Source organism: Corvus kubaryi, unplaced genomic scaffold (genome assembly GCF_017639235.1).
Source record: "Corvus kubaryi isolate FWS band 111438036 unplaced genomic scaffold, C.kubaryi_AGA036_p1.0 64868, whole genome shotgun sequence".
Classification (NCBI taxonomy): domain Eukaryota; kingdom Metazoa; phylum Chordata; class Aves; order Passeriformes; family Corvidae; genus Corvus; species Corvus kubaryi.
In genome coordinates, this window is record NW_024581572.1 from 46373 (window position 1) to 65668 (window position 19296).

Below are 19296 nucleotides of genomic sequence, written 5' to 3' on the forward strand. Positions count from 1 at the left end.
GAAGGGAGGTTCTGTCTGATGCTCACCTCAGTCATTGTGCGGGAAGGGGAAATGAAGCCTGATCATTCTGGAGGGGAGAGAGAGAAGGGATCCAACCCTCAAGAAGAGGGATCGGGGGTGATCCATGGGGAGACCCCACAGTCTTTGCATTGTCCCATGGACAAGGAGGTGTCAGGCCCCCAGTACAGGCTGGAGGAGCCCTGGCCTGGCCTCTTCTCCAGCCACAGTTTGCAGGAAGCTGTTTCCCCATCAGGATCTGCTTACAGCCCTTGAAATGCCTCCACACCGTGCTCGTTGTGTGGGGGGCACGTGCTTGGGTTTGCCCACAGAAATATCCATACGTGGGGTGTAATATGGACATAAATCACATCACTTTTTGTAACGGGCTTGATCAATCTGTGCTGCAGATCCCCCACTCCCCCCATCCCTAATGATCCGTCTGTCTGCGGCACAAGATTAATAGCAGCCCGTTGGAGAACATTAAGATGACATTATCTGGAAAGAGAGCAAACACCATCTGAAATTAGGATTGGGATGGGATTGACAGTCCCAGTTTCTGCAGGAAAAGGTGAGTGACTCCTTGTTCCCATTAAAAAGCCCCTGGTGCACAGGTTGGCAGCAAAGTGTGGGCAAAGTTTTGCTCAGGGTGGCTCAGCCTCGGGGCCAGGATGGGGCTGGAGGAGCCAAACGGTGGCACAGCTCCATGGAATGCTGGAGATTATCCAGAGCATCACCCAAGAGTTTCTGAACACTGGGATTTCACACACATGGGACTAACAGGTACCTTCTCACACACAGCCCTGCATGAAGAACTGATGGATTCTCTTTTAAAGATCTAAAATCCAAGGGGCAAGGCCCCAAGAGAGGCTTCAAAGCCACCACCCTCCTGTCACACGCGTTCCAGAAGCTCAGTGCAAGGAGCAGACGGAATTGTCCCAGCCTTCCCTCCTCTCCTCTGCTCCCTCTCCATTCCCAGCTCTGCCCCTCGACCTGTGCACAAAGGTAACTCCTCCATGTCCTCTACTTGTCCTGCTCTGAACTATTTGGTTGCAGCTTTTTCTTCTGAGCTCAGTACTAAAAATACTTTAAAGGTAAACCCTGGGGTGGCTCATTCCACCGGTTCACTCTGCTCCTGCCTCCTCCTTCCCCAGCAATTTCCCCACAGCCGAGCTGGCTCTTTTATCCCACTGGAAACGTGGTATTGATCTCCCCACTTTACAAAGGGAGGGGAAACACGGCCCCTTTCATCTTCTCCTTGCACAGACTGATCTCCTTGTCCGTTTTGCGTCTGATGACGGGAGGGTTTTAATCCGAAAGGATTGGAAATCTTTGCCTTATCAAAGAATCCCCCTGCTCGGTTCAGATGGGGGCTGCAGCTGCAGTGAACAGGTGGGAAAATAGGGAAGCAAAAGGGATGCCTGGTTCAGGAACCACCCCCAGGTGTTTGTGGGGACGGGACTGCAAACCGAGCCCGGCCGAGCATCCTGTGGCAGAAACCCTCATGCAGAATGGCACCAGCCATGGCTCCAGGTGAAACCCAAACTCTGCCTTTGTGTAATTCCCCCCCTCCCTCCCACTTCTTCATTAACTCAGTTGTTTTTAAGCGTGAACGCCGGGGCTGTAAATCTGAGGCCATTTCGCAGGTTAGGTGAACTGTGAAAAGCAGATTTGCACAATTTGCAGATTGCTTGTTGAGGTGAGAGCTAATGCTGCTGACTCACGAGCTGAGCTGATGCTCTTGGCAATCCTTCCCCACTCTCCAGCTATTTCTATGCAGCCCTTCACCCCTCTCGGGTTTTGGCAGCATCCAAAGTTTACTCCAAGAACAGAAGTTTTCTGAATCCGGCAAAACCACCTGTTTTATCCCCGAATGATGCAAATGCACTGCAGTCTCTTCCAGACCCTGGCCCCAAACATGCTTTTCAGCAGTCTTAGCTCAGACCAGCAATTAGTATTCAGGCAGGAGAGCCTTGGGAGCGGCAGGAATGCCTCGCCTCCATCTTTATTCATAATCCAAAGGCGTGTTTGCTCTCCGGGCTGGGGTTGCTGCAGTGCCGGAGCAGCCGGCTCCGGCTGAACCCTCTTAGGTCCCTCTTAGGTGCTCCAAGGCTTTGTTGGTTTTTTAGCATTTCTGGATCCTTTCTGAGCTCAGGCTCTTGCCCAGCCCGAGAGGAGCAGAAACCCCTCCCGGCTCAGGGGGAAATGCTCGGGCTGAGGGGCAGCAGCACCTCCCATCGTGTCTGCTTGGTTTTCTCTGCCCATCACAGCCACCTCCTGTTGCTCCTCATCTCCTCTTCACGCTGACATAAAGCTGCCTCCGGGTACGAGCTGTGTTTCCATTGATCACTTGGAATTCTGCAGCAGGGCAGGGGAGAAAGGTTTTCCTGCCCTGAGCATCACTCCCACTGACCCTGAAGCTCCAGGGCCTCCAAGACTGAGGAAAAACACTTGTTCTTCCAGGGCTTTTAGACTGGCATTTGTGCAGAAATGGGGATTTCTTTAATCCTGGCTTCTCACTGTGGTTTGCATCCTCCTCCCAGTGGATAATGAGCTCGGGAAGTTTAGCAGCATCTCCCAGCACCTGCTGTGTCCCTGGGCTGGGATTTTCTGGGAGGAAAGGATGAGGAGATGTGATGCTTTTGAGGAGCAAGTTTTGATCTCCCTGGCTGGGCCACCACGGTGTCCTGAGCTGCCACAGAAGAGCTGCCACGAGACAAACACCTCACAAGCTCCGTCCTCACACTGCCCGGGGAGAGGCAGTGATAGATTAATCTGAACAAAGTTTGATCAATAATTTATGCTGGTGTTTTCACTCACCTGGGGCTTAGACAGACTTTGATATGATTTGATGGGGTCGGACCCACCCTGCTTTAATTAAACATGATGCTGAAAATTAAAAGGAAAACCTATTGGCTACTGGAACTGAAATCAATCTGTGATCAGTAACAAGAGGCTGATTAAAGAGGTGATGCCCAGGAAGGAACGGGCAGGTTCAGCAGACGCCTCCTGAAGGCGAGATTAGCGGGACATATTGAATGTAAATACAGCTATTGGCATTTTGTCACGGCGTGGCCTTTAGCAGCCGAGCTGTTTGTGCGCCTTGATGAATGGCTTTGCACCAGGGAGGGAGCTGCGGGAATTCAGGGCTGCGCTGGAGGCTCTCCCGGAGCATCACGGGGGGGTTGGATGGGGACAGCAGGGAGTGGGGGGAGCAGCAGCAGAGCTGAGCTGAGCCCCCTGTGCCCACCGCCCCCTGCCCGGGGAGGTTAAGGCAGCGAGGAACGCAGTTTGTCTGGGGTTTTGGCAGCGAGTTGCCCACCTTTGTGCAAAGGCAACCCCGTGTGGGACCCCAGGCATGGCAGGGATGGGGTCTGGGTGTCCCGGGTGTGCTCCTGCCTTTCCCTGTGACCTGAGCCGTGGCTGGGCTCTGCAGGAGCAGACCCCGCTCGGACCGGGAGCAGCGGGCGGGTTAATGACGGAGCCAGCGCTGGGCAGGCACTAATTAAGCAGCGTCGCATTCGCCCAGGCAAACGGAGATGCTCCAGGAGGAGAGGAGGTACAGGAACGAGGCTGAAACCAGAGCTGACAGCACAAAACTCGGGGTGTGCAAAAAAGAGAGACGGAACGCAGTGCATTCGCTGAGAGCTCCTCACCCTGCAGCGGGGCAGCCTTTCAGGGGGCCCGGGGCCACCCCTCCTGCGGGAGCTGCTCCCACTGCTGTGACGACGGAAGAGCCTGGGAGCACTCCCGGCCACAGCTCAAAGCCTGGAGCATCCCTGAGAGTGGGGACATTGCCCACCTCTCTTTGCAGGGCTGGATTTTTCACCTGAAAAGCAAAAGGAAAAGAAGCTGCAACGTTTCCTGTGTTTCCAGCCCACCCTCGCCTCTGTTCTATACCAGAGAGGCTGGGCACACATGGGTGGCCCCATGTGTCACTGTCCTTTGCTCTCCTCTGCATGTGCAGCTCCGTGACAGACCCTGCAGAGCCCTGGACAGAGGGGACGGTGGGGACAGGGATGGGGATGGGGACAGGGACACGGATGGTTCCTTCCCTCAGCTGCTGCAATTGCTCTTTTTTAACTTCCCTGCCAGTTTGCAGGAGGAAAGAGGTCCAGGATTTTAAGAGTTTCAGAGGGTGCAGGCAGGAGACAGAGTCCCCTGGGCAAGGCAGAGCTGGGGATAAGGTGCCCTCGAGTTGTGCTGTGCTGGGGGAAATGGCTGCATTTGGGGGCAAGGGGGGAAGCCTCCCTAGGAACAAGGTGACTTACTTTCCTTGGAGTAAGCCTTTGCCATCAATTATAAATAAACAGGATCGTGGAAGGAGCTCAGAAATGGTTTGTGTGTGATGGGCACCACGGCCACAGGGGGACAGGGACAGGCATGGGGCAGGTGAGGGACCTGCTGGTCACTCGGGGAGTTTGGAAGCTGCTTCCTCGCCCGCCTGCCTTGTTGGGGCTTTGATTCCTCTGACAGCATGCTGAAGGATTGATCTGAGCGGGGATAAATAATTCATGAGCTTTTTCGGGTTTTTTGAGCAGCTGTGAATTCTGAGACGTGAGCTCTGCACAGCAGACGCTGTTGGGACTAAAAGAACAGTTTGAGGAGAAAGCTGTATATTTTTGTTGTTGTTGTTGTCTGTTGCCGTTTATAATTTTTAATCTCCTTTCTCCTTCTCTCCTTTATTTTTTTGTTCATTGTTTTCTTCCCACACACGAGGCCGGTTTGTTCCTGAGGCTCTCAGCAGGCGGCTGTGGCAGAAGCAGCGTCCCACCGCGAGTGGATGGCTCCCCCAGCCGAGGGCACTGGGCAGATCCATGCCCTCTGCCTGCAGGGAGATGCTTCCCGAGGGTGTTCCCTGCTCACAAGTGCACCTCAGATCCACCTCTGGCCGCTGCCACCTACGGAGTCTGTGCTGCTCCAAGCCCTGAAGTTCAGGGGGGTTGGATAATGCCTCGATTCCTGTCTCACCATCAGGGATCCCCTGGGAAAATGAGAGTGGGAGCAGAGCATGGAGGGGAGAGAAGCTGAGGACCTTTCCCCAGGGGTGTTTGGGCACAGGGCTAGAAAAGCTGGTTGACAAAACAGCATCTGCCCAGCCTGGGCTGCCAAAACTGCCCCCTGCCCCGGGTGAAACCTCTGTGACAACAGACAGGTGATTAAATGGTATTTAATGTTTCCCAGGTTATCTGGTAGCATTTGTTAGCTGAGACCCCTCCTGAATCTTTACCATCAATTTAAAATCAACCGTGCAAAGATGTGAACGTTGGAAGGAGAAGAACTTCCAGCTTAACCCCCTGATTTCACTGAACACCCATGGGCTGACTCCAAGAGATCCCAGGAAGGGAAAATGGGGTTCAAAAAGGAAAGGAAAAATTAATGATAAAAATATTCTCTTGCAAGTCAGCCAGAAGTTTTATAGCTGGGTTCCCAGCGGAGGCAGGCGGTGCAGGGAGGCAGCCACATCTGGGGGGATCTGCTAATGCCAACACAAGTCAGTGCAGAAAAATCTTTGTGGTAGAGAAGTTTATTTAGGAAAACAAGAACAAGAGGCAGTCCCTGCCGTGCTGAGAGGTCTGTGAAGCTGCCTGGGAGCCCCTGAGAGCAGCGGGCACTGCTGCTGCCATTGGCCTGCCGTGGAGGGGAGGAGGGAGGTGAAGCGGGAGCTCTTTGCCTTCCTGCCCCCCAAACCACCCCAAGCGCTGCTGTCTGAGCCCAGAAAGCCCCTTCCTGGGATGCAGGGCTTGCAGCTGAGCTGGTGGGGGGGTTCTGCAGCCTCGAGGAGAGAGAAGAGCTGAGACTGGACATGTGTCCCTCATGCTCTGCACGGCTGAGATCTTCTCCAGGGGCAAACCCTCACCGTGCCCTGGGAAAGGGATGGGGCTGGGCCCTCAGTGGCTCCACAAGCACTGTTTATGCCTTTCACTCCAGGATGGGCTTTTCTTTGTCCCTCCAAGCAGCTCTTGTTGGCCAGAGCAGCAAAACTAGTGCAAAATGTTTATGGGGATGTGTCCGTGTCCCAGGGAGGAAGGTGTGGTGGAGGTTTTCACCACGTCACCTGACTCTTCCAGGATTTCATTTGTTTGCTGTAGCAAACATTGGACGTGGGAGGGGATCTTCAGGGACGTTGGGGTCACCATTCCCAGGAAGTCCTGCAGGTCCTTGGCTCCCAGGAGCTGATGGACATCTCCCTGCTGCAGCTCCTGAGCGGGGAGAGGATTCCACCCTGATGGGCACTTGGGGCTGTCTCATCAGCCATGAGCAGTTTCAGGCTGATGAAAATTATTCATGAACTTGTGCCGAATTGGATGAGGACTTGATGAATGGGGGGGTTGGGTTTTGTGTCAAAATGTTTCTTCATAATCCTTAAAAGATGGAGTATCTTGACTCTTTGTTTTGAAATGATGTGAAAGTAACTAAATTTGGCCAACACTAATTTCATAGAGAAGGAGAACACCTACACAGCGTGAGGCATTAGGTTTAGTGGCAAAACATTCTCAGTATTTTTTTTCAATTGCTTATTTTGACAAGGGATGGAAATAGGAAGCTTGGGGCGATTTGGTTTGGGGTTGGTTTTTTTTCCTGAAGGCCACAGTAGTTTTTATATGCCTGCCTTTTGCTGGGTGGGTGGAGGTGCTCGAGAGCAATAAAGCAATATTTGTACTTTAATTCTTGGCCTGTTCCAGAGAGGAGGAGGAAGATACTTCAGCAACAGTAAGTTATCTCCAATATCAGCCAATTAATTAATCAGTCTCTGGGATCCAGCTGCCAAGGCAGTTTAGCTGGATTTTGTTTCTCTTTGGTGGCTTAATGATGCTCACAACTTTTCCTTTGGACGAGGTGATGGACCTGCAGCAGTGAAAACTTGATGTCAAGAGCTTGGATCTGCCCATTCCCACCCGGCTGCCACAGAGGAGGCACAGCTGTACCAAGCAGAGGAGATAAACACTTGAAATGTGCGATGAAGGAGGCTTCAAACATCTCTGCTACCTGCAAAATAGATTTCTGTTTCCAGCTCCCCTCCTGAAAGCCACAGAGATCACAGGGAGAAGCTTGGAATAGGTGGAAGTCTATGGCGAGACATTACTTATTCATGGCTTAGTGTGTAATCATCCCCGTGAAGAGCTGGGCTGGGAAGGGTCACTGTAATTCAGATGGATCCTGCTCACACATGTCCATGTTGGGTTGGTGGAGCCCAGCACTGAGCAGGACAAGGAGAGTGGGACACTCACATTTCTTGCAGTTGGAAAAACACAGGGAGGGGCTTTTCTTGGAAAACACTGCTTCAAACGTGGTCCTTGTTGAAGAGCAGAGCAGCTGCCTGCTCTGTCCCAGTGCAGAGAGGTGAAGAGAGCACCTTCCCTTGGAGCTGTGTCCTTGAGGGAGGTGCAGCACCACCACGCTGGCTGTGACTGGGAGGCCTTGAAGAGGTTCAACAGCTGAAAAGCAGGAAGGGAGCAGGCTCTGTCCCACATTTCCAGGGTTCCTGTAGGAGCTGAGGGGTGCTGCAGGATGCACACGGTCCCTGGGTGTGCTCCTCTCCCCCACCACTGCTGCGAGCGCCAGAATGATGAGCACCGGCTGCTGCATCCATCCCGTGCGATTCCCGTGCTCCTGGACAAGTTGTTCCTCCTCAGAAATGGTGGCACAAAAGCCGGTGGGAGAGGAGGCCCGTTGTGGGAGGAGGAAGCCGGTTCCATTAATCAATAGGAGATCAAATGCTCCCGGCCGGAGCGCGCGCTGCAATTACGAGTATGAGATTTGCGGGTAGTTAGCACATCGCTGCTAATTAATTTGCTGTGTTACAGGGTCTGGCAAAGGGCTTCCGGCGCCGAGTCTCCTGCAATAATTCACCCAACAGAGAAAATGAACCATAATGAGAGTTGATGGACAGCTTCAGCGGGCAGGACTTCATCCCATGTGGGAATGCCACTGCATTCCGAGCTGCTCCTGAAGCTTTCCACTGCCCCAGACACCAGTGTGGAAGGAAGGAAACCTCTTTTATTTTAGCCAAATCTGTGCTGATTATTCGGGGAACCGGAATTTATTTGCTGTTAGCACCTTTGACTTTAAAAGTGCCTCATAAACCTGAACAACACCCACAGCACTGCTGTCAATCAGACACGGACACCTCCGTCCTGCAGGTGGGAAGGAATGGTGGTGGAGATGGGATCCCCAAATCCCCCCAGCACAGCAAGAGCAGGGGACTGTGGGGGACCCTGTGTCCTCCTGATGTTGTCCAGACCACGCTGGTTTCTGGTGTGGTCAGCAGAGATGGGCACAGGGTGTCCATGCCTGAATGTCACCTGCCCTGTGCAAGGTCACCTGTGCTGTACTCGTGGTCCTCGACCATCCCAGCTGCTTGCAGCTGTCACTGCACAGCAGATTTTCAAAACAAAAATGCAGGAGAGAACTGATCCTGGATGCTCAAAGGATGTCTGGGAGCAGACAACCTGCTCTTGCATGCCTGGCTGTGGCCTCTCTGGGGCTCCTGTGCTGGCTGGGACCCGGGGCTGGCTGCTGGCACTGACTCCTCCTGAATGGCCCTGGGTGCTTCTCGGGGCCTTGCACAAGTGCCCAGTCTGCTCCTGCCTGGAGCCAGGATCTCATTAGCTCACAGTCCAGCGTTGGGCTGGTGCTGCATGTCTGACTGCATTTGTAATGCTCCTGCCCATCGTGGGCCTGGGAGTTGCTTCTCCCCCCAAAAGCAGAGGATGCTCAGGGGCTCCTGTGTAGATCGATCCAGAGAAGGGGCCTGAGTGCTTCCAGGAATGGGACTGGAGCTTGGTTTGGGGTGAATGTCACCCTGAGGCATTGGGTAGCAGCTATCCTAGAAGCCACTCCTTCCACCCACTCCCAGAGGCTCGTCCTTGCTCCTTTGATCAAACTGAAGTATTTATTCTGTGTGCCCCCAGATGCTACCAGCAGAGCTGTGATGTGCCGTAGCCCAGGTGTTCAGGACAAACCCAGGTCACTCTGCAAAGCTGGGTGCTGGGGGTCTCCATCCCCGAGGGATACCAGGCTGGACCAGGCTCCCTGCTGCAGGCTGTCCCCTGACCTCGGTAAGTCACTCACAAGGTGGGTCCTGGGGAAATTCAGGCTGGACAGGGCCTCGGGAACAGCCTGGGTTCCTCTCCCCTTCTTTTGTGTGCAAAACTGATAAAGAAAAAAAGGAAACAAACCCCAACCATAAAACCAAATCAAACCCAACCAGTTCTTCAGCTTTATTTGGATGGAGGCCCAAAACACAGTCTGGCGAGGCCCCGCACGGCGCAGATGGAAATCCTATCTGGGGCTACTGACTCACAGCACTAAAAAAAACCTGTTAGTCAACGTTCAAAAGGGCTGGAGCTCCTGAAGAAACCCTCCATGGTCCCCAGGGGGATGCTCCACTGGGACTGCTATGGGTAGGGGACTGTTCCCTGGGAGTTGCATCCCCCTGGGCTGCTCCAGGGGTGATGGGTGTTGAGCACTCAAAGCCTCAGCTGGGTAATGATGTGGATGTTATCGACCAAGATCTTCGCCTCCCGCTCTCCTGTTTACTGATTTCCCATCCCTCCCCAGTGCACTGCATTTTTTAATCCATCCAGGTCATGGCCTGCTTGAGTGGGGCCAGCCATGGGGTCAGTACTAACGATATGCTAATGAGGCTGGGGCAATCAATTCCCCCTAATCAGGCAATCGATCCCCACTGCAGGTGCTCCTGATCTTGGGCTGTGCAGGAGCAGCATCTGATTTTATTGTTGAGGGGTTCTTTCAAGCTGTCTGTCACAGCAGAAACAGACTTGGAGGAGACTTATAAGGCTTATAATGAAAAAATTATTTCAAAAAAATTAAAAAGAAGGTTTGGGGATTGGGAGTGCTGTCTTGCTGGAGGTGCCTGCTATGAAATAGCAGGGTTTTAGTGGGTTGTTGGTCTCCTGTCTGCTGTAGTAGCCACAATCAGATGTACAGGAGCAAGCAGGAACAGGATTTTTGATCCCCTGTAATATGTTTGAGCCCTCTAATAGGTTTTAGTGTCAACTATTCTTAGCTCAGGGAATTTCCTGAGCCTGGTATTGTTTGCCCCCATCTCATCGAGTTCCTCCTTCACTCTCCCCTTCAGTTTTTTTCCACCCATGGATAAGAATTTCAGCAGCTCAGCTGATATGGGAAAACCCATTTAACCATCTCTAGTCCTTGAAACAGGAAAGGTCACCTGAATCGTCCCCTCTGCACCTGGAAAAGGAGACGGCGTTGGGAAGGCAACTCTGCAAAGCCTGCACACGCTTCCCACTCCTTGGGTTTCAGTGTCTCATTGCAGCTGGAAAGGCTGGAATTAAAGTTGCATGTGTGTAATGTCACACAGTCCCAGCGTGGGAGTAGGGATGTGCATCCACCCCAGGCCTCCAGCACGTGGATTTAATGGCAAACACTCTCACACTGAACCCAAACAGTTCCTCCCTGGGCTCGTGGTGACACTCAGCTCCTGGCACAGCCTCGCTCAGCCGAGCGACGCCAGGATGGCACCAGGGCTGGACCCGTTCCTGGGCCCCAGCAGGAGCTGCAGCACTGCCACCCAGCAGGCTCGCTGGGTTAATTAGAGGTGTTGGGATTTATGCTTTTGCTTGGGGCAAAACCCTCTCTCCAAAACAGCCCTGCCGTGAATTAACCCGGGCGGCACCCAGAGCCCTCCACGGATCCACACAGACGCGTTCACCGGGGCTCAGATCCCGTGTTCTCCCTCAGTCATGCCCAGTTACTCCCAGGGAAATAAAATAAGGAGCCAAACAGCAATAAATGCACTTCAAAAGTGACCAGTACCTCTGAAGTGACAGCAGCTGGGGGCAGAAGGAGAAAACCAGTCCCTGGGAGGGAAAAGCACTGGCAGCACCAGACAGAGCTTGGGAGCAGGGGATGGCCAGAGGTCCTGCAAAGATGATGGAAGAGCTGCTTGCTTGAATAATGTGGTGGGTGGCAGAGATGGAGGCAGCTCTCAGGGTGCACCAGGAAGTCACCAGTGCTGCCCACGGTGCCAGCATGGGGCTCACCAGCAGCATTTGCCCTCTCTGGGGAAAGATGGCAGGGAGGTGTTTGTGTTATAGGGAGGTGAATCTTGCTGGACACATCTTCTGGCAGGTCAATTAATTCTGCACCTTTTTTCCCCCTGATCAACCTGTCAGTTCCAATATTATCAGTAATTAGAACACATGTCCAGAGTCCTCTAATGCAGTGTGAGCCGTGAGCCGTGCTCATCCTGGGCTGATCCGGTTGCACATCCTGGCACCCTCACCAGCATTCCCAGTGCCACGGGGCACACTCGTACCTTCGGCGCTCAGGTAACCACGGGCTGCTCCCGGTCCTGCCCGTGTGACACAGCAGCTCCTGCCAGCGCTGCTGAGTCAGCAGGATCCTCGCTCCAGCTGAGTCAGCAAAAGCACCTTCGGTGCCGGGCTGTGCCCCTGGGAAAGCGGGCGCTGCATCCGAGGGGGAACAGCCACAAACGAGCTCTGGCAGATGAAGCGGTGGCAGCAGTGAGATGCTTCTATCTGTCCGATGTCATCTGTGGCCACACAGTGATCCCGGTGTAGCGCCAGCACGGAGGGGACCGGACGAGAAGTCGGCCCTGCAGGCACTTGGTGACAGGGGATGTTACAGGTGAGGTTACAAGTGAGGTTAAGGCAGTTTTGGTCCCACAATCACCCCAGGACTGGATTTACCGTGCTGGGCTCTGAGGTCCCCGAGCACAGACTGAGTGGGTGCCACCCCAGCAGAAGCTGCAGGGCTTTTCAGGGCTTTTTTCAGTGCCCCAGGTGGGGCAGTGGGATCCCCAAACATGGGAGTCACTGCAGCCATCGAGCTTTGCACAGAGCTGCAGCCCCAGCTCAGCCCCTGCCCTGGCCAGAAAGCAATGGGGTGTTTGGGGGGCTGAGCTGGGCACAGTCACCTCCCCTCCAGCACCCCCTGTGCCAGCCTCTCCTCATGTCCATCCCCTCCTGCTTCCCTCCAGCATCCTTGTCTTGGGATTGGCGTGTCCCTGGTCTCGCTGCAGCTTGTCATTGTCACCAGTTACAGCTGGAATTGGCATCGCCCCTCTCAAGGCCGGGAGGAGTTTTGGGGTTATCTCTGCGCTCTCCCCAGGCTCCACTTTCCCACCACCACGCTCCCTTCATCAGCAAGAAAACTGTCTTTTCCTAACTCTTATTAAGCCCTAATTTTCATCTTATTCATTACTACCAAGTCATTAAGCTGGCAAGGAATGGAATGAGGTGAAATGAAAAGAATTGAAAGAGACCAAAGAGTTTGGGGTGGTTGGGTTATTTTTTAAAAGAGAGCAGACAATAATCTCCCAGGATTAAGCAGGTGAGAGCAGCTAACCCTGTGGAAGGGCATGTAGGACTCAGAGACGAGCTTTCTAATTAAAAAGAGGCATTGAAGAACCCCGGGGGGCATCTGTCTGCTCCTCCCTGCTCGAGGAGGTGACAATGAGGACACCGGGCACTGTCGACTCCAGGACCGTGAAGCAAATCCTCCTTCACTTCAATAAAGCTCAAATAAAAGCTGCTGAAATTGGGGGTTCTGGGGACATTGTGAGGCTCCCAAAACCAGCCTCTGCCACAGTCTGTCAGTGCCACACTACAGCCCTGAGCTTTTATATGTATATACACACACCTGTATATGGGCGGGTAAACATTTAGGAGTATTGCTTAATATATTGATATGTTAGATATAAACATGCTAATATAGTGATATGTATAAATACATTTCAATATATGTCTGTATGTATAAAGCCATTGCTTTCAGGAAACAATCTTTGACTCAGGGCTCCTGGCACAGACCTGGCTCATCATCTCCTTGCTCTGGGATGGGGCTTGAATTTCCCTGGTGAGCATCTGGGAGGTGCTCACAACCCAGCTTTGAGAAGACCCGAGCATCCCATCCCTCAATGGGTTCCTAACACCCCCATTCCCAAACCCATCTCCCACACAGGCTCGCAGCCGCTGGGCAAACCCGAGGGATCGGCTGCTGCCTGGGCATGTCACACCAGTCCGTGGCTTTTTTCTATTTTTATTGTTGTTTCCTCAGACTGAATTAAAATAACAGTTCTACAGAGAAATGTCAGAGCTGCCAGAGGAATCCCATCTCTCTGGTGACTTCATTAGCGCCAGTGCCTCCAGTCAGCAAAGTCACGGGGCTTTATTAGCGCGTGGTGGGTTTTTTTCTCTTGCCCTCACATGCAGAACCCTCATTAGTGGGAAGATGGAGCACTAAAGAGTCCCGTTAAGTTTCCATCCAGGTTTGGTTTCATCTCCTCCTTTCCTGACACGAGGCCCCACCACCTCCAGCTTCACCGGCAGCAGGAGCATGTGCACATCTCTAATCACCTCTCTTCCTGGCCTGGTGTTACTGGTTTTAAACTCACCTGGGCAGAAAGGTCTGAGTTCCTGGGGTCCTGATTCAGCTGGTACCCAGCAGACTGGGGTTTGTTTCCAACCCGCTGCTTCCAGCCCTACTTCACATTCCACACAGCCCTGGGTGAATTGTGACCCTGCCAATCTCTCGTTCATTTTTGATGCATTCTGGATTGTAAGAGGCTGTTATTTTATGATGGATTAATGATGCTGTATTTGCTTTTAGCCTGTTTTATGGTGCCCCAAGTGCCTTGGCTGTAACTCTTCTGTTTATTTGTTTTATTATCCCAACAGGCTGCTCACAGAGATCACTGTGGAAACACCCCCTTTCCCCACTGCGGGCTCCCCCAGCGAGGCTGGAGGAGATATCCCACCCCAGGTAAGGCACAGCTCACCTGTGCCGTGGGAATGGTGCTTTGGAGCTGCACTTGGGGGATCAGGTGTGCTGGTTGGGAGGTAGGGGCTGCCTGGGCAGGGAGGGGATACTGGAAGCAGTAGCTGCTTTAATTCAGTGACTCTCTCGGTGCATCCACCCATTGTCTGCAGGGCTGGGCGTGGGCACTACCCTGGAGCAAGAGGAGCTGGAGCAAGGAGCCAAGGGCTAAGGAGAAGAAGAGAGGAGCTGTCACTGCTGCAGGTCACATCCATTTTTTGCCATCCCCACAGCTGGAGCCTTTCTCTGCCCTCACCTGGGTGCAGGTGTGCTGCTCCTGACACAGGCTGTGCAGCCAGGTAAGGTCTGAAAGGCAAACACAGGCTCGGGGTTCTCCCATCTTTGGGGATGACCTTGGGGGTCGTCCTATTGTCCCACCTCCCCTCCCCTCCCTGGGCGGTTCCCCACTGCCTTCCCTCCCTTCTCCTCCCCTCCCCAGGGGCTGGAACATTTGCACACAGGTATCTGAGTGCTAATAACCCACATTAACACCTTGGGCTGGTGAGTGTCACCACCAGGGGCCAGACTCTATTGCAGCTGAAAGCCTGGAAATTTCCAGTAGCAATTTCTAGCAAATTTCCTCCTAATTTCCAGTAGCAAAGATCAACTGGGAGCTTCAGGGATTAGAGCAGTGGGTTGGAGGGGGAAACAAGAAATGAAAGAGGAAAATAAACATAAAAGTCATAGAAAACAAATAGCTGGCAGTAATTCCATTAAATCAGATGTTTTTAAAAGGAAATATTAAAATATTAACTATGTAATTAAGTATTTATTAATTAAAAAAGAAGCCAAGCTGCATTAAGCTGAGCAAAGCCCAAATCATGTGCAAATTCTTGTTTAGCTCAGCTGCCAACTCAATGGACCTTGATTGTGTCTCCCAGGGCCTTGGGCTCGGGTCTGTCGAAGGGACAGGGAAGCAGATTTGTGCTGAAGTTAGAAGACCAAAATCCCCTCAGCATTTCCAGTTTCCAGTTCTCCCAAGGTAAGAGCTGCCCGTGTTGGCTTTTCCAGTGGCTCCTTCCTGCAAATCCCCACAGCTGCCTGTGGAGCTGGGCTGGCGATGGTTTCCCTGGCTGTGCATTGCTGCCATTCCTCCAGCTTCTTGGCAATCCCTCCTCTGGTGGCATCCAAGCGTGCTGGGACCCATGTGCTGCTGTCCTCGACCTCCCAAACTGCAGGAGCTGGGTGTGGAGGTGAATCACTAAGGGACAGACTGGGATGTCTCAGCAACTGGTTTGGGGGAGACCTCGGTGTCCTCCTGCGAGGAGCTGGTGTCCCCAGGCCTGGGACTTGTGTGGCTGGAGCTGGTGCCAGGGTCACATTGAGCTCTCCCAGCCTGGGGAGCACGAGCTGTCTGGTGCCTCTGACAAACTCATCTGTCACCGAGTGAGGGCCATGGGCTGCGAGACGCCGCAGAAGAGAGAGAATTAAAGAGGGAGAGAGAAAGAGCAATCAATACATTATTTAGCAGCAAGAATGCAAATGACAAAAAATTAATGAGGCCTCTCCCCCCACCCCGCACCCTTCCCCCAGCCCTCCTTTGCTGTAAGATTGCTGACAAATTCTCTGGAAAATATCAAAACAGCCGGAGGGTGTAACCTGCCAGAGTGATGCACCATTATCTATTATTGATGGAAACCTTGACAAGTTCCCTTTAAAAAAAGGAGAGAGAAAGGGAGGGAGAGAGGGGAAAAAATTGCATCTAATCTTTGTTTTAAAGCTACAGTTGCTCATTTTCTCTTCCCCGAGGGCAGCTAAGCAACAGAAGTTGTCGTGGTGGTGTCACCGTGTCGTGATGCTCCCTGAGCCCCAGCGTGGCCGGGAGCCTCCGGGCTGGGCTGGGCTGGGCTGGGCTGGCAGGGAATCTACAGGGTGCGTATGGAGGAGGAATATTTGTTTCTTCCCCTGTAAAGAGTCTTTTAAGCCTCATTTAAAGATGAAATAGGGCTGAGCTGGCAGAGACGGCACTGGGGATTGTGTCTGGGGAGAAGTTGGGGGCTTGGGGTAAGAGGGAGGGAGAAGATGATCAAAGCAAGCCATGTGGCAAATCAGGGAGGAGAGAGGGGCTGCGGGACAGGAGGAGGAGGAGGAATTCCTGGTAGAAAAAGTGAATGGGGGGAAAAATATCCAGCAAGTCCCTAAAGTGTATCAAACCCCGTCCTGAGCAGCAGAGAGGCGAGAAGCCACGGCAGCCAGCGCAGAGCCACTATCAAACAGGCTGGTGAGGGACACACTGCAGGGATTAATACTTAATAAATGTCACTGGCCTCCTGACAGCTCCTCTGCTTTTGGCCTCTTACAGCAAACCAGCAAAACCCTCAAATAAACCATGTGGAGCAGGTGATCTCAGCTGCTCCTGTTGTCCCTTCACCCTGAGCCAGCTGCAGCCTGTCCCTAGTCCTGCTGGTGCCACCGTCCCCCTGCCACACAGGGGGCAGCCGGGCTGTGTTGGCTGCAGACCCCCCTGTCCCACCCAGCCCTGGGGATGCTGTCAGCTGCAGGGCAGGGGGACAAGCCAACGGAGCCCCCCCAGCATCCTTCCCTCCATCCCCTTGACCCTCCTCGAGCACCCACCTGGCCCTGAATTTATAACCTGCTTTCCTTTCTCTGCTGTGCCCTACTGACATCCCTTGCTGCTGAGGAGGTGTGCAGCTCTAGGGAGGGAGAGCTGTTGTTGCAATGTGGGCAGGAGCTGTGGGCTCCCACCTGTGTCATCGTGCCTCAGTTTCTCCAGGCACAGGCTCTCACTTTGAGGTCCAGGATGAAGGACACCTCGTAGATGCCCGTTATTATTATTCACTGTTGCTTTTTTATAGGTCCTCAAAAGTCTTTCTCTCATCTCACAGCCAAGTCCCTCAAGGATGCTTACGGGATCTATTCCAGGCACATGCTGAAATCCAGCTCCTGTTTCCCCATCAGTAGCTCTAGGCCTGTCCTCAGGCTATTTAATGTGGAAGGTACAGGAATTACCCCCAGAGATTTATTTCCCACCCCACTGTCCTGTCTTCAGCTGAGTCCATGCCAGAGACCCCAGATCCTGGGCAAGACAGTTTGTAGCTTATTAAATTTAACCCTGGCAAACACTGCTGTTGTTCCAGTTTATGCCCACTGGCCTTGAAGATCCTGCTGAACTCCACATTCCTGTGAATCTTCATGGCAGGGCACCCCGCAGCTCTGCCTGTTCTTGGTTTGAAAGGCACCATCCTCAAATTGCATTGAATGGCTCCTGTTTTGGTGCTGCAGGGGCAAATTTGTGCTCCCAGCCACCTCCTCCACCCCAGTGCTTTGTACGCCTCTGCCATGCCCTCCACGTCTTCACCTCTATCCCGTCCCCTCTTCTTCTAAAACTAAATAAGTCCTAAGTCTTTTTACTCTCTTCTCATGGATTATTGATACTATTTGTTGCAATTCTTTGGATCTTTTCCATTTGTGCTCTATCCTGGCTGAGATGATGGGGTGATGATCAGGCTCTGTTGAAGGTGAAGTTTATAAAGTCACAGCAGCAACATTTGCAGTTTTGCCACCTCTCCCTGCTCTCTCCAAACCCTCTCGCTTTGGGAAGGCGCAGGTCCTGCCCATCACATTCCCTGCTCCTGGACCTCCCTGCAGCAGTGCCAGGCTGCTTCCCTATGGGTTTATCTTTCATGAAGAGCCCATCCACCTGCAGAAGGATCTGTGGTTTTCTCCGTGTGTTTTGTTGCAGTAGTTGAGATCCGCAGTCGCGTTTCCCAGCCCCTGCTCTTTTTTGAGTTCTCGGTTCCTCAGCCGCTGCTGGGACTCACAGAGCTCTTTTGAGTCCCTCCAGGCCTTGCTGCTGCATGGTCCAGAGCCCCTCTGGACCCCCCAGACACAGAGGTGATGCTGCTGCTCCCCGTGGTCCCTTAGCAGCATCCCTGTGTAACGGGGAGCAAACGTGTTTTCCTTCTTTGGCTCGCTCCAGCTCTCTCCCAGCACATCCACAGCCTCAGCAGCTCCTCGTGTTTGCAAATCCAAACCCACCAGGGGGTGGTGCAGGCAGTGCACAGGCTCCCGTTTAACTGGGGAGGTGGCCCAATTTATACAAAATTATTTTGGTCCTTGGGAGATCTTGTAAGCCCAGGGGGTGGCAGGCAGGGCTCCCCACTGCCTTCTCTTTGTGCCCTACTCTTTGGGGTCTTGGGGGGACAAAGCCCCTTTGTCAAAGGGCTCTCCCCACTCATCCAGCTCACCTGGATACTTATTAGTTAAATATTAGTAGTTGAATCACTTCATTTTTTTTGTTATTGGAAGGCAACTGGGCTGATTCCCTGATTTTATCCCTTGGGTTTTCTTCAAGTTGGAGTTTGGCTTTTACTGCTTTTCCAGCTTGCTGAGGGGTTATTTTATTCCTGTTGCAGCCACAAGGAAATGAGTCTTGATGTCCATCTGAAAGGTGCTGCATGCTGAGTTTTCTGCCATCCAGACCATAGCAGTGTCAATTTTATCAGAAACTGAGCTAAACCCTGCCCACCTTTAAGCTGGGGAGAAAACAAGATTTGGTCCCATGCTAATTGTACTGAAGGCTGAGTGACCTTTTTCCTTTCTCTCCTGACTCCTTGGTTAAATCCAGCCACCCCTAAGCATGCAGGAAACATCCCCCAAATACCACAGCCTGCAGGGAAGCACAGAAGGCCGAAAGAAGCAAAACGAGGTAACAAAGCTGGGAAGGCAATTGGAGAGGCGATTGCTCATTTGAGGCTGCCAAAGAATTGCGAAGCTCCAGCTCCTGCAGTGGGACCCCCCCCCCAGCCCAGGTAGGCAGGCTCTCAGCTGAGAAGGAAATCAGCATTTCATGGAGCTGAAGGTCACCCTTGGGCCAGCTGTGGGGGGACAGAGAGCAGCCGCCGTGGTCACCATGGTGCTGGAAATGTCATGTCCAGCCAGAGCATTGGTTTTGCTTTTCTATTGTCTGTTGTGCTAAAGAAAGCTTTGTTGGCAAATGTACTTCATGGGAAGTTTATCTCCCTGCTGCTGACTTTGTGCAAAGCAAAACAAAAAAGAAAGAAAGTAATAATAAAAAGAATCCAACATAAATTCCCAGGTGGAATCAGGAGGTCAAGTTAAAAAAAAAATAAGGAAGGAAGAAAAAAGACACCAAACAACCCATCAGCACCAGCTTGATGATGAAGAGAAGCACTGTGGGCTGAGGAATAATGGTTTGAAGTTTGCATCGTTATCAGAGAGATGTGCCCCACATTTACAATGCTCTCTGAAATGTATTGGGGCTTGTGTGGTGTAATGGGAGGGACATGGGGGTCGGTCAGTCCCTCCTTCAAGGCCAGGAGGGCCAAAATGAAGACTTGCATGGGACATTGCAGTTTGTCACCCTGCACGAGAGGGACCTCGGAGGGGCTGGGTGGGAATCACTGGTTCATGCTCATATCAACTGCCAGGCTGGTTGCTGTACTCATTAATGAGGTCCTGAGGTGTCTGTGCCTTTCCTGTCTAATTGCAAAG

General features: G+C 52.7%; 1 long non-coding RNA gene across 1 annotated transcript; it reads left to right on the forward strand.

The window, feature by feature from the left end:
- The first annotated feature begins 13603 nt into the window (after positions 1-13603).
- Positions 13604-18873, forward strand: LOC121672710. The gene is made up of 4 exons (XR_006018954.1): positions 13604-13767; positions 13935-14120; positions 14703-14803; positions 18410-18873. It is a non-coding gene; the product is annotated as an uncharacterized LOC121672710 (long non-coding RNA).
- Positions 18874-19296: the final 423 nt, after the last annotated feature.